Source organism: Fundulus heteroclitus, chromosome 5 (genome assembly GCF_011125445.2).
Source record: "Fundulus heteroclitus isolate FHET01 chromosome 5, MU-UCD_Fhet_4.1, whole genome shotgun sequence".
NCBI lineage: Eukaryota > Metazoa > Chordata > Actinopteri > Cyprinodontiformes > Fundulidae > Fundulus > Fundulus heteroclitus.
This window is the reverse complement of record NC_046365.1, coordinates 39,220,235-39,234,307: the sequence shown is the minus strand read 5'-3', so window position 1 is coordinate 39,234,307 and position 14,073 is coordinate 39,220,235. Positions and strand designations below refer to the sequence as shown.

The 14,073-nt window shown below is 41.5% G+C and overlaps 1 protein-coding gene across 4 annotated transcripts in view; it reads right to left on the bottom strand.

Annotated features, from left to right (window-relative positions):
* coro2a (coronin, actin binding protein, 2A) overlaps positions 1-14,073 on the bottom strand; it is a 72,426-nt gene that overhangs the window by 32,622 nt on the left and 25,731 nt on the right. Inside the window, exon 1 of one of the 4 annotated variants that reach the window (XM_012882303.3) lies at positions 7,411-7,699. The exons of the other annotated variants lie outside the window; for them this stretch is intronic. The gene's annotated coding sequence lies outside the window, so the exon portion shown is untranslated. Of the gene's footprint in view, positions 1-7,410; positions 7,700-14,073 lie in introns of those variants that run through there. 4 annotated transcript variants of the gene reach the window in all.

The window sequence follows — 14,073 nt, the reverse complement described above, 5'->3', positions numbered from 1 at the left end:
GGATGGATGGATGATGAAACAATGGATGGATGGATGGATGGATGGAATAAGGACTTTTCCAGACCTGGATGAAAACTTGGATTCCAGATTTTTCCTGCCTGTACAGGAAAACTGCATCATGTCGTTTGACTAATTCTCCTCCAGAATGCTCCACATGGAGCTTCTGCAGCTGATGACCTGCAGTAACCTCTGACAAATCTAATTTATCAATGACTGAACAAACAGATAACTTCACACTTTGACCTGTGCTGCCAAGAAAAAACAAAACATCGGACGGGGAGATATCTGAAGTATAAACAATTAATCATACTTTTACATCTGCTGTGCTCCACACTACGAAAACAAAGCCTATCCTCCTGATGTGGGGATAAACGATGGTGGTCCTAAACTTGAGTAATCACATGGCCTGGACGAATCAATCGGCAGCTTAGCGTCAAACGTGCGCTGAGATGCATGACGCTACAGACCTCTGGGCTGCTATAATCAGCAGTCATGTCCTGCTGAGGCTTACAACAGCAGAGGCAGCAGCTTCCAAGGCGGACATCTTGTCACGCGGTTGTAATCAGGCCATCGGCAGCCTCGTTTCAGCTGCAGGTACACAGCGGCCTGCCGCTCACAGAGCTGATGACGAAAACACTATTCTGCCTATTTTTACACCGACTTCTTGCTGATCAAAACGCTGCGAGGAGCGCTCAGTGACGGCAGGATGTTTGTTTTATTCCCAGGCGATGCTCTGATGGCGAAACAAGGAGAAACGGAGATGCTGTCCCCTTTTTGTCAGACAGAAATTTATTTCAGTCTGTGAACAGCGAGTCAGGGAGCCAAACAACGTTACTGGGGCTGTAAACCCAAAACATTTGGTCGTAAAACTGGACTGAAAACACAGATTGTACTTCCAGTACTGTGAAACTTTGTTAAATGCTGCTTCGATGTAGACCTTAAAATCTTCTAAAGAGGTCTTCATCCGTATTTCTTGAGGCTTTCTGAAACTGTTTTTCTTTGGACTTTGGCTGCTTTTTCAATCGTTTTCTGACTCTGTCAATAGTATGTAAACAACAAATTTTCACAGTCTTTGATTTTTATGTTTCATGGAAAAGTAAGTAAAGTAAGTAAAGATTCATCCACTTGATCCAACTTTAAATCTCAGCAGTGAGAGTCTGTACGGCTGGATTTACTGGACTATTTATATTAAAGCATATAAATTACGTTTTAATGTAAAATATTTTGCCGCCATGTAAATAAAGTGAATTAAATTCTGTTTTCCATCCAACGTTTTTCACGTCATTGTGGAGAAATGTTGACCCATTCTCTGATCTTGAGGTGGATTTGGAGGGAAGACAGTCCGCCGTCTGAAATGTTTGTTGTATTTGTGAATAAAGTGGACGTCTTTCCTCCTTGGAAATGTTTCAGGACAGACTCGTGAACTGACCAGAGCTGGACGATAATTCAATAACGATATATATCGATCGATAGACATGTATCGTAAAAAAGGGTCAGTAAAAAGTATTTTTAATCGATCCGACACCAAGTAAATACAGGGTCAGTATCGCCGAAAGCGATACGATACCAATATTTTGTATCATGTATCATGAAACTGTTGACCTTTTGGTGTTCTTGTGATTTTTACTTTATTATTAATTGATAATAATAATAATGCTCTGTTCATGTTTTTTTTCTAAACCACCTCTTATATCTTTCAATCCTTATGTGACTTTGTTTGTATTTTGTGTACTCACTTGTTGCTTTAATGATATAAATTTCCCTGTGGTAGGATAAATAAAGGATTATCTAATGTTATCTTATCTTAAATAACACTTTTTAATGGGATAAATGTACTGGGTTCTCTCAAGGTCTTAATTACACTTTCTGAGTGGGCTCCAGTAACATATGACATATAATATCTAGTTTGAAAGGTAATATGAAGTGCTGCTGAAGGTGACCACACTTATCTACCTGGATGTTCTCTGGAGGACTGAACCACCTTTGTCAAAGACGTCTGACTGTTGGTCTGTCGGGGCAATTAGCGAAGTTTCGTCTCCTCTCGCTGTTTCCTTGCTCATGGTTTTTCATGTGCTTGTTGTCGTGTTTCCACTGTATTTAATATATAAATATCATTAATAGTGTTGGTATCGATATTATCGATACTAGGATCGATCCGCCCACCTCTAGGAAAAAATTAAATAGAATAACAGTTTTTCTTCCTTTTGCATTCTAGCTATGTAGGTTGATATTACAGTCATTACATCCTCCCAACCAATCAGAACGCAGACCCAGGAACGCCCCGTCACCAAGCTCCGCCCCCTTCAAAGAGTTCAGAGAGCACGTGTTCTGTTTACTTTTTTAAAAACTTTCAGTTTTGGTAAAAAGTTGGTTGAATAAAGGGTTGAGTTTGAATTCAGTGTTTGTGTCAGTATCTAAAAATAGATTGCTAAGCAACAAGATAAAATGTCCAGGGTGGCACTTAAAATATATGTTTCGAATTTGTTGATAATTATTAATATCGCTCCAACATGATTTCTATTTTATCGATGTTTTTTCTTCTATATCAAAACAATATAATTAAATTTGTATTCCAAAATACTTTATTTATGCCAATAAAATCCGTTAAATTGCAATTCCAGCTTTTCTAAAAGACGGTGAGCGTCGCTTACCCTGAATCCTTCCATCTAGGGTTTGTACGTTTGTATATTGTCTGTACAAAAGTAATTACTCAACACTTGTGCACGGTGAAGTACATAGCTTACATGCTCGATTTTTCCTCATCCAGAGAGCTTTAAATACCTCCTAAGTCACATTCATTCACACCGACTGCCACTCCTCTCTTTGCACTTCCAGGCTCCACAGCTTCAGGATTTCTGTTCCAGGGATATAAATATATATATATATATATATATATATATATACGATGGAAAAATATTGATTTGAGCGTTATCTGCAGCTACGATGGAAACCGTCAGAGCCGAAGCACACATCTATACGGTATCAATTCATCAATACACTCATCAGCAAACTCATCGTCCCAGGACGTCTGCGACACAGAAGCTCGTCTGGAACACGAACCCTGCCTCCTCCGCCTGGAGGTGGGAGGTTTTCCGTACTCTCAGAGGGGGGAAAAAAAAAGTTCAAGACGAGGAATGCACAGGTGTGAACGCGTGTTGTGACATATCTGTGCACAGGTAGTGTGTCTGAATGACTCCGGCTATCATCCACACATGACAGCTCACAAACTCTGTGGTAATAGGATAACGAGCGATAATCCCAGGGCTGCTTCATCACAGCAGAGCGCACGTTTGGGGGGGGGGGGTGTTAAGACGGGATAGATTTCTGTCTGCATGGCCATGTACTGGACAGAAACCATCTCAGAGTCATTCAGGCATGAAAAATCCCACTTTCTGTTTCAACAGAACCACCAACACCTGAGAATCGCTGCTCCGGCCCACTATCAGGTTAGCATTTATGCGCTCATTTCTCCACGTTGACTCACTACAGCTCTTTATTCCAGCCGGCTGTTTTGCAACAGAGTAACTTCATGACAAGACAAAGCGGGGTAATGATTAACACGGCTGACCGTCTGCAGGACGGGGCGTGGAGGATCTGAAGAAGATTGCTGCAAGGAAACAGGAAACTAAAAAAAAATCCTGATTTCAATTCCATTAAGACGTGTCCACCTGTCCCAGCTCACTCAGTTTCTTCTACACACAAAGTGCAGTTTTTCAGAAGCGTGTGTAAAATAAAAATAAAAAAGGTACAAGTCGACCCCGCTTCTCTTATCTAACTCAAAGAAACACACCCATGAACGATTCAGGGAGATCAACAGTGACTTTGCTCCGGTGTCCGTCCAGCAGCTCTGTGGTTTGTCACCTTCATGTCTCGAGTGAAATGGAAGTAAGAAAAAAAAAAAGAAAAAAACGTTTCCTCGCTCAACTTTAACAGCATATTTGTTGTTTTCTACACTTGAGGTTAAAGAAAATCTACTTTTAAACACAAAATCTCCTACTTTCCAGTCTCAGCCCTACAGGGGATTCCTTTAGGGTTGTTTTAGACATAGGCTGGTTTGACCTTTAGCACACACACCACAGCTTTACAGTGTTTATTTAACTAGAGAAATGTTTACTTCCTACAACTTTTAACGGTAGCAGAAAACGTTTGACTGTTATTTTTTATTTTATTATTGGAAATATTGTTACGTTTCATTGTATTTTCTGTAAGTGACGGAAAACGTTTCGTAGCCGTCTTTCATGCAGCTGGCTGGCAGTGCGCAGCAGCAGGTTTGGGAGGGAAAGTTGTTTGAATTTTGATTTATTTAGTAACAGCCTTTACGGAGCAGAATGATTGAGCCTTGTCACCTTTCTGGCAGTTTAAGGATTAATTAGTTGGGCTGTCTGGTCAGGTCCAGCCTGCAGTCAGCCACACAGACAATGCTACCTGTAGCTCGTCAACTCCAGCTTTAAAATGGTGCAGCCTTTAAAAAGAGGCGTGTGTGGCGCCCTCTTAGCAGCAACATGTGGAGGAGGGGCAGCCCTGCATACAGCCTGACAGAACTCCAGTCACTGTGGCCCTTTCTAGGACATTATCAGAACCAGCATCACGGAAACATTAGCCTAGCTTTTAAAACCTCAGTGTGAATTTATACAGATAACCAGAGTTAATTTGCATCCCTGCTGCACTCAGAAACCACTTTTTTTTTTTTTTTTTAGTTCCTGTTTGGACCACTGCTCAAAAGTTAGGATTGACCAACCCTGACCTCCACTCCAAACATGAACACAGTGGCCTGGTCTTGAAACATTTAATGCATCTGACGCATGATCGGCTATCATCATGGTGGTAGCCTTGTTGAGGTAGGAGACGAACTTTCAGCGTGTTCAAACAAAGCTGCCAAGGATGTGATCTGAGGCGTGGTGCATTTTCTGTCAAATGTTGTCAAATCATGAAAGGAAGGAGCTGATAACTTCCACAACCAATGAACAGCTCAGAAATATGAGCAATAGAAGCAAAAAAAATCTATTTGGCGAGTTAAAAAATAAAAAAATAAAACACTAAAATGTATATAATTTTTCTAATTTGCAGCAATCTAGTTTGTTGAGTGGAGCAGGATCCATAGCTGGTGTCAAGAAATATACAAGCCCCCTCAGATTTAAAAGATGCAGGAAATGAACCAATTTAGATTTAATCTGAGGCACTTTAAACAAGAAAGGTTCAACAAATGAAAATAAAAGGTTAACTTAGTACAGCTGAGTACAAAGATTAAAGATAGTTTGCGTCATTTCCAAATTAGACAAGAGTTAAGTTTGTATATTTGCACATAATCGTTTAAAGAAGTTTTTCTTTAGGGTGACCTATTATGCAAAATTCCCTTTTTGCACATTTTCATACTTCCATTTAAGTTTTTGCTGCTTTTAGAAACAGTCCAAGTGCTAGAAAACAAAAACAAAAGCAAAACATCCAGCAGCTTTTTTAGCAGTAAGTAAATGTTTTGCTGGTGTCTGGAAAACGAGCCGTTTCTAAAACTTCCCGATTATTACGTCATAATCGGCGGCCACTCCCCCTCGCCTAGCAACACAAGCGGAGCTCCGCCCATTTCATCGGTTGGTTTTACCGCCGTGTGCGCTGTTAAAATGGCTCTATGAGTCGTCATTTAGTACAAGCTAATGCTAATAGGCTACAGATAGCCCTGTGTCCATTTAGAAACCGCGGCTGGAGCCGTGCTGGTTATGAAGGAGGCTCCACGTTAGCTTCTGGGTCTGACTCAGGGTCAAAGATGCGCTGTTGTGCCACTGTGCATCTGTTTGCAGACATTTTCAGGTGTAAAAATTGCGAGTGTAAACATTAAGCTTTGGGGCGTGGTTAGCTACAGCCGATTAGCATAAAAGTGACAGAGCCCTAAGAAAAACTGCTCATTCTGAAAGGAGCTCAAAATAGGTTAAACTAAGGAGGTGAAATATCATTATCTGAGAATCATTTTGCGCAAAAAAAGTAATAAACATTCTTTGTATTGCCATAGACCTAACCTAAATGTTTAAAAGAAAGAGAAAAAGGTCCCCTTTAAAAATATTGAACATTTTAATTAGAGGCACAGAGTGTTCAATTGACTTAAGTGACATAAAAGGAGGAAGAGGTTGTAGACCCTGGGTGTAAATGTTTTATCTAAATGTTGGGGGAAAAAAAATCAATGGTTTTAAAATACAGATAACAACAAATTCAACTCTTAGCGGTTTTTAATTTAATAATTGCAACAAATTTCCACAAAGTATTGACACTAAAAGTACCAGTAATCATTTTTTTAGATCAAATTTTCTTGATATCCGGTGGGAACACTGAGCTTTTCATTTTTGGACATATTCATCCACAAATATAAACATCTAGTAGCAGCAAGTGCATCCATCCTCTCTGTGGAAAAGTGATTTATGATTTTCTTTATTTTATAACTTCAAAATAAAATTAATTGGTGGCTCTTTAAAAAAAAAAAAAAAAACACATTCCCTCTAGCAGATATTTAACTAAAATTATAAGTTATTTGTAAGATTAGTAGCCTTAAACTAGTTTTATTTAGCTGGACTAAGAGGAAAAAGGCTCTTTGGTTTGTAAAAGTTGCAGAGCTGTGGTCTACACCATTAACTGAAGCCTCATAATGTGCACGTCTCCCTTTATCACGAGTTTACTCCAGAAAGTTTTCCCATTAATTATCTCGACCGGACAGAGTGAACATGCTTTCAGGCCATTAGCTGCTGAAACTCATCGGTGATGTTTGTAAAAGCATTTAAACGGAAGCAGCCTTACCGTAAGCCTTACACAAGACGTGCAATAATTCACTTAAACACAGAAGGGTTCGGCTATTAATGCCCGCTGAGGTCCAGGAACCGATGGCCACACGGATGGAGACAAGTTGGAGAAATTAGCCAATTCCTGATCAGAGTGATCCTGCTGCTCATGGGAAAATGGGATTAAAACCGTCTGCAATTCAAACCACAGGCTGCTCGTTATAGTCGCTGGCAGCGTTTTGAAGGGTGGAACAAGTTATTTGACCATGAGGTCATTTATTCTGCTCTTCATATTTCGTTTTTTTTTTGTGTCCTAAAAATAGAAAATCTGTTTACATCACTAGATATGACAACAGACTAAAAGGGAAAAAAAGGAAAATTTAAATGTCAAATAAAAAGATGTGCAGAAAAAAACCCATTCAGCACAGATTTAGGCGGAAAGCTGCTCTGAATAAAGCCCTTAGCCAGTTTAGGACCGGCTTATCTCATGCACACTCCAAAGTTTGAATCCAGAGGGCAAAAAAAACCAAGAAGAAAACTGAGCTCTGTCCCACAGACACACAGAGATCAGAGAGTCTGAAGAGTAAAAGATCAATGACAGGAGAAGCATTCCCCGGAGCAAGACAACGGCATCGTTTTCTGCAGCACTCACCCTGTCGGGCGAGTCGTCGGCGTCAAGAGGAGCAGCAGCAGGTCCTTAGGTGAGAAAAAGTTCCTCCGAGTCTCCCAGAGCCAGCCGGAGGAACCAAACGACCCGAGCCGAGTTTATCACACGGACCAACGCCGGCAAAAACCCTTACGCTGACACCGTCCAGCCCAAACTCCTCAGTAGTCCCAGTTCAAGCGCTCTGACATGCGTGGTCAGCGGAGGAGACGGAGGGCGTGAGTGTGCAGCGGGAAGCCGAGTGCATGTGTGAACAAGCAGAGGGAGTGTGCAGGAGTGTGTACACTCCCTGAGAGGGAGGCGACTACGAGGAAAGAGAGAGAGAGAGAGAGAGCGGCAGGTGATCACACTTCCTCCTCTCACTCCACTAGATTTTGCTCAACCAGGATTTTTTTACCCAATCTGTGCCGAGAGAGAGAGAGAGAGAGAGAAAGAAAACTGCAGACACTCCTCTTTGTGCTCGTTGCGCAAAAATCAAACATTCCCACTGATGGGAAAGATCTGCATGCAAACAAGGTTGGAGAATTCCCCTCCACTGGGTTCAAGTCAAAGGATTTGTGTTTAGCAGTAAACCTAAAAATGGCACAAAATGTAAAGAGAGGGTTTTTTTTGTCATGTTGCAAAAAGCTGTGGATAAAAAAAAGGCGAGCAGGGGAGAAACCTTACAAGTTGGAGACGACAGATCCTTCTTAGATTAACATTTAATGGTTAAAATAGGCGACAAAGGGGATCATTTACGTTGCCTTGCAAAAGTACCCATACCCCTTTAAATTTTTCACATATTGTTTAGTTATAACCACAAATTTGGGACTTTATGGGATGGACCAACATCATATCATGATTTTCAACATCTGCTCATACTTTTTCTATACCAGCTTATGCGTGCAGGGCCATGGGGGATGCCCACGTCCACCCTGGACAGGTCGCCTGTCCCTTACAGGGCAACACAGACACACAGGATAAACAACATGCATCCTGTCACACCAAAGGAGTAACCAATAAAGTCAGTCCTGTTTTTGGACCGTGGGAGGAAGCCAGAGTACCCAGAAAGAACCCACTTCATGCACAGGGAGAACATGCAGAGACTCCAGGCCGGGATTCAAACCCAGGACCTTCTTGCTGCAGGACAAAAGTGCCACCAACTGCGCAACCTTGAGTTTCAACATTTATTTACAAAAATATATCAGAAAAGTCCAGCGTGCATTTTTATTTAGGTCCCTTTTTCACTCTGATGCCCCTAAATAAAATCCAACAAGTCATGTAGTTTCACCCGTGTGTGATTTGAATCCAGCTGTTCTCTAAAGGCCTCAGAGGTTCGTTGGAGAACGTCAGAGAGCGTCTAGCGTCATGAAGACCAAAGAACCCAGTAGACGGGTCAGAGAGGAGGTTCTTGTCCAGTTTAAAGCAGGGTCTGGTTCTAAAACAGCATCCAAAACTTTGAACGTCTCTCAGAGCTCTGATTAATCCATCATCTGGACCTGGAGACGGGATGTACCACCTGCAGACCTACCAGGACATGGACGTCCACCTGGGAGCAAAGAGGTCTATGATAACTCTGGAGGAGGTGCAGAGATCCACAGCTCGGGTGGGGGAATCAGTTGACAGAGCAACTATAGGTCATGCAAATCTGGGCTTTTATGGACCGAGGGAATTGCAACGGCGAATCCTTCCTAAACTTTGTATCTGTTCTGCATTCTGAAAACCATTTTACCCAGTTACTACCACTACTTCAACAAGTGCGAGATCTGCCTTTAGATAAGCACTAAAGCTTAATTCAATAAAATGTTATTTATATAGCACCAATTCATGAAACATGTCATATCAAGGCACTTTGCAAAGTCAGACTCCATCAGATCCTCCAGGTTGGTGAGAAAGTTTCCTCTCTAAGGAAACCCAGCAGGTTGCATCAAGTCTCTCCAAGCAGCATTCACTCCTCCTGAAAGAGCGTAGAGCCACAGTGGACAGTCGTCTGCATTGTTGATGGCTTTGCAGCAATCCCTCATACTGAGCATGCATGAAGCGACAGTGGAGAGGAAAACTCCCCTTTAACAGGGAGGAGAACCTCCAGCAGAACCAGAACCAGGCTCAGTGTGAACGCTCATCTGCCTCGACCCACTGGGGCTTAGAGAAGACAGGTTGTTACTTGACAAACTCTGCAAAGACTTCAAGGGATATTAATATTTAAGCAAGACTCGGCACGTTCATGACCCGATCAGGTCAAGGAGGGAAATCCAGACTTCACTCTTTTCAACTCGATGGAAAGGGTTCTGGATCTTCCGCATGGTCTCCTCCAGGAGGAATGTGCCAAAAAATAAAAAAAAATTAAATAAAAGAAGAGGAATCGGACACTCAAACCACCTCAATTCAGACTCTTTGATGCAGAGAAGCAGCAGCTTAACTTTGAGCTCCACACATCCGAGGCTGAATCCGGCCTCCACACAGAGGAACAGAAGGCTGCCCGCTTGTACTCAGTATGAATGTTTTTAATATTTATATCCAAGCTCCAAGTCAGGAAAAGTCAGCAATGCGAGTACCAACCTAAATGGCAAAATCCAATATGGCTGCCGCACATTTCTTTTGGACATAAGGCGGTCTCTTTCAGTAAATCAGTCACACACAGAGTGATGAACAGATCTTTTTTTCCCCACGGAGGTTATCTGGGCCACTGCTGCTCTGCATCGAAAGGCGCCACCTGGGCATCTACATTAGGAGTTTTTCTGGGGACGTCCCACCAGGAGGAGACCCCAGGGCAGACCCAGAACTCCCTGAGAGGGACTATATACTCCATCTAGCCTTCGAACCTTCAGACTCAGCTGGAGGATGTCATTGCAGAGAATGCAGGATGTCTGGGTCTCCCTCCTGGACCACAACCCGATCTCAGATGGACATTTTTATTCTACCTATGGTTCAGACCCTGGTCACCGGGCGCAGCAGATAGTTGGAACTTTGTTACTCTGGGAGGGACATCGTCGTAAAACGAAGGAATATTTTGTTTAAGAATAAATTAGCTGCGTTGTTTGGCAGACGCATAGAAAAACAATTTACTTGGTTCAGATTGTCCTCCTGCCCTCGGCTACAAAGCAGCAGCAGGAGTCGCTCCGAAGCAAACGGCCCCGTTATGTAACGGCGCGTCAGCTTTAGAGGCTGCCGGGTCGATGCGAGCGAAAGAGCTGGATGCTGACAGCTGGCCTTCACACGGTCAGGCGGGGGTCTAACGAGGGGATCGATGATCGCCGCTGAACAAACGTGACCTCCTGCACGCCAGCAAAGAGCAGAGGAGCTCAGATTACAGCGCTGCTCGCTTCAGATTTAATCATCTGTGAGGCTGACCTTGTTGGCTCCGTGCCTCCTCTTCAAATACTCTGACTGTGCTGCAGTTTCCTAAAATCACAGCACACTAAAGACTTTTCACAACCTTAATAGCAGATGTCAGTTTTGTTTGTCGAATGAAAAGCTAGAAAGGCGACAACTGGAGGATATGTTTAGTAGAGGCGGATGGAAGCACGACACGGGAGAAAGTTCACTAAAGTCATTGAAACTGGGAGGTTTACAGCCTCTGAACCAAAATCCCCTCCAGATATCAGGAACAACAACAGAGCTATAAAGTACAGAAGGACTGAAAGAGTGTCTGCCATAGCTCCTATGTTCAGGTTTATATATATATATATATATATATATATATATATATATATATATATATATATATATATATATATATATATATATATATATATATATATACACACACACACACATACACACACACACACATACATACACACGGCTCTTTTTAAAGGCTGCGCCATTTTAAAGCTGGAGTTGACGAGCTACACGTAACATTGTCTGTGCACTGCAAAAACGGAACTAGAAATAAGTAAAATGTTCTTAAAATGAGTGTATTTGTCCTTGATTTGAGCAGGTAAAAAAAATGATTTGCCAATAGAATGAGATTTTTGGACTTAAAACAGGAACAATTCATCTCCATCATCTTATTTCAAGTGCAGTATATCTAATTATCTTATTTTAGGGGTAAAAATACTCATTCCATTGGCAGATGATCTTATTTACCTGCTCAAATCAAGCAAAAATACACTAACAGTAAACTCACAGGTTCACTACAGGCATTTTCTGTAATTAATCTCTAAATTCATTCTCCGGTCCAGATCCAAACAAGTCGATCTGGACTGAATCACCGAATTGGACAAAATTAAAAATGTGGGTCATCCTGAAATGTGGGCATTTGATCCGACAAACCAGGACTTTTTCCAACAAAGATCCAGTGTAGCCTAATCCACAGAGATGTTCACAGCAAATAGCCAATAAAAAGGGCAATAATCAGGATTAATCAATAATAGTTTTTTTTTTTTTTCAGTAATCTACATCAGGGGTGCCTAAGTCCGGTCCTGGAGAGTTTCTTTCCTGCAGCGTTTACATGCTTCCCTCCTGCAGCTCAGGAGGTCACTAAGGTCTGCAGAGGCCTGGTAACATTAGTTTGATTCATCTAAAAGTTGCAGGACAGGTACCTCTAAACTAGAGGTTCTAACACAAACAGAATATTTTTCCTTTTAGAATTGTATTTACTTAAAAAAAATTAGCCATAACTCTATGGAGTAAATGTTCCATTATTGTTGCAAGCAAATAACACGTTTTGTAAATGGAAATTTGAAATAAAAATGCAATCCAGAAATGAAACTTTGAAAAAGAGTTTTGAGAGTAACTTTGTTTTTTCTCAGATTTTTTAAAAATCAATTATTTTTTCATATAAATGTTTCTAATTTACTTGAATTGTTTTTCTTCTTTACAGATATATTTCAAAATTTTCTTTTTTTCAAATTTCACTTTTTCAAATTGTATTTTAGAGATCACATTCTCGTCATTTATCGCTATTGAAGCACACATTGACCAATAAAAATGTCCCTGCTGACGTCCATGCAGACCAGGAGAAATGCATCTTTCTACTGAATCTGCATGGAGCCATTCTCCCTGTAGATCAGTGACTTCCTCCCCAACAGACCCAGGTGGTGAGGATGGGGAACATCTGCTCCACTGATCCTCAGGAACACCACAGGGCTGTGTCCTCAGCCCAGATCTCTTCACTCTTTTCACCCAGGACTGTTCTGCTGTCCTCCCCACAGACACAGTGGAGACGTTTGTGGACGACTCCACTGTAGTGGGTCTCATCTCCAACAATGATGAGTTCCACTACACTCTCACCTCTGCTGGACCATAAACACCGCCCACGTGATGAAGAAGGCCCAACTACGGCTCTTCTTCCTCAGGAAACTGAAAAGGTCTGGACTTCCCACTAAGCAGCTAAAGAACTTCTACAGAGCTGCTGCTTAATCCATGGAACATGGTTCATATCATTCCCAAAGGGACTGATATCAGAGCTCTAGGACTCTGATACGAACTTGCATTCGCTAATGCGATGAGGAAAAAACCTGTAAATACTAAGTCTGTTGTGTATGTGTGTCATGTTTATTTGTGTGCATGCTAAGCCGCTGTCTACCATGGTAACACAAGGCGACAATAAAAGATTCTTGATTCCTGATCTTTGCTCCCCACGTTGCAGGAAAGCCCGCCCCCAGAAGTGAAGAGAATCTTCTGTGTAAAATGCAACTTGAAAATAATTAAATTTATAAAAACTCAATCTAAAAAATAAAAAAAATTAAATTTAAAATATAAAATCTGTTAAAAAATATAAAAAAAATTTAATAAAAATAAATTAATCTTAAAACCTTTTTTTTTTTTTGACTACGGAGTTTTTCAAAGTTTCATTTCCGGATTGCAATTTGTTTTAAATTTCCATTTTTACAAAAAATGTTCTTTGCTTGCAACAACAATGGGACCCTCCATACATTTATTTTTTTCCTGATCTAATTAATCCAGTTTATTTATATAGCGCCTATTTCATGACACGTGTCATCTCAATGCTCTTCACAAAGTCATTTCAATTAAACCATCCAGACAGGTTGCTTTTTATTTTTTAAGTACATTAAAATGAAAAGAACTAATATTTTTATACTTTTCCATCCTGGCGACTAAAGGATTTCTTCACATTTTACTTTTTAAAATGCACCAAATGGCAACATTTACTGATCCGGTACTGATCCGGTGTGCAGGGCTACGCCTCCACCTCCCGTTTTTATGCCTCGGTGTTTGCAAACAAGATGCAACCAAGCAACAGCGGTCCTTCATCCCCGCCGCAGCAGACCTACGAGCCGTGGACGTGTTGCATGAGGATCTTCCATCCGCGCATAATTAGACACCGACTGCGAATGAGGGGAGGAAAAGATAGCATGCAAATGAAAAAATTACACGCTGAAAAGTTTGAGCTCATGTGGGAAAAACAGATTTTCTGCTGGTAGAGTCGGACTTGGCACACACACACCAAATAAAACACAACAAAGTCCACGGGCCATAAAGCATCTCTGAGATAAGACACAAAAAGAGCCCAGAAACTGGATCACTCCACTATCAGTTTGGTCCATCTTTAAATCAGGACATCCAATAAACATCCCTGACCTTTCAGATCCGTCGCCTGCCACCAGGAAACGGAGAAGCAGTCAACCAGAGGTTCAAACGAACCAGCAGGGAGTGCTGTGATTGGCTGACGTATCAGCGCTCTTATCGGCGCAGACTGGGAGTTAT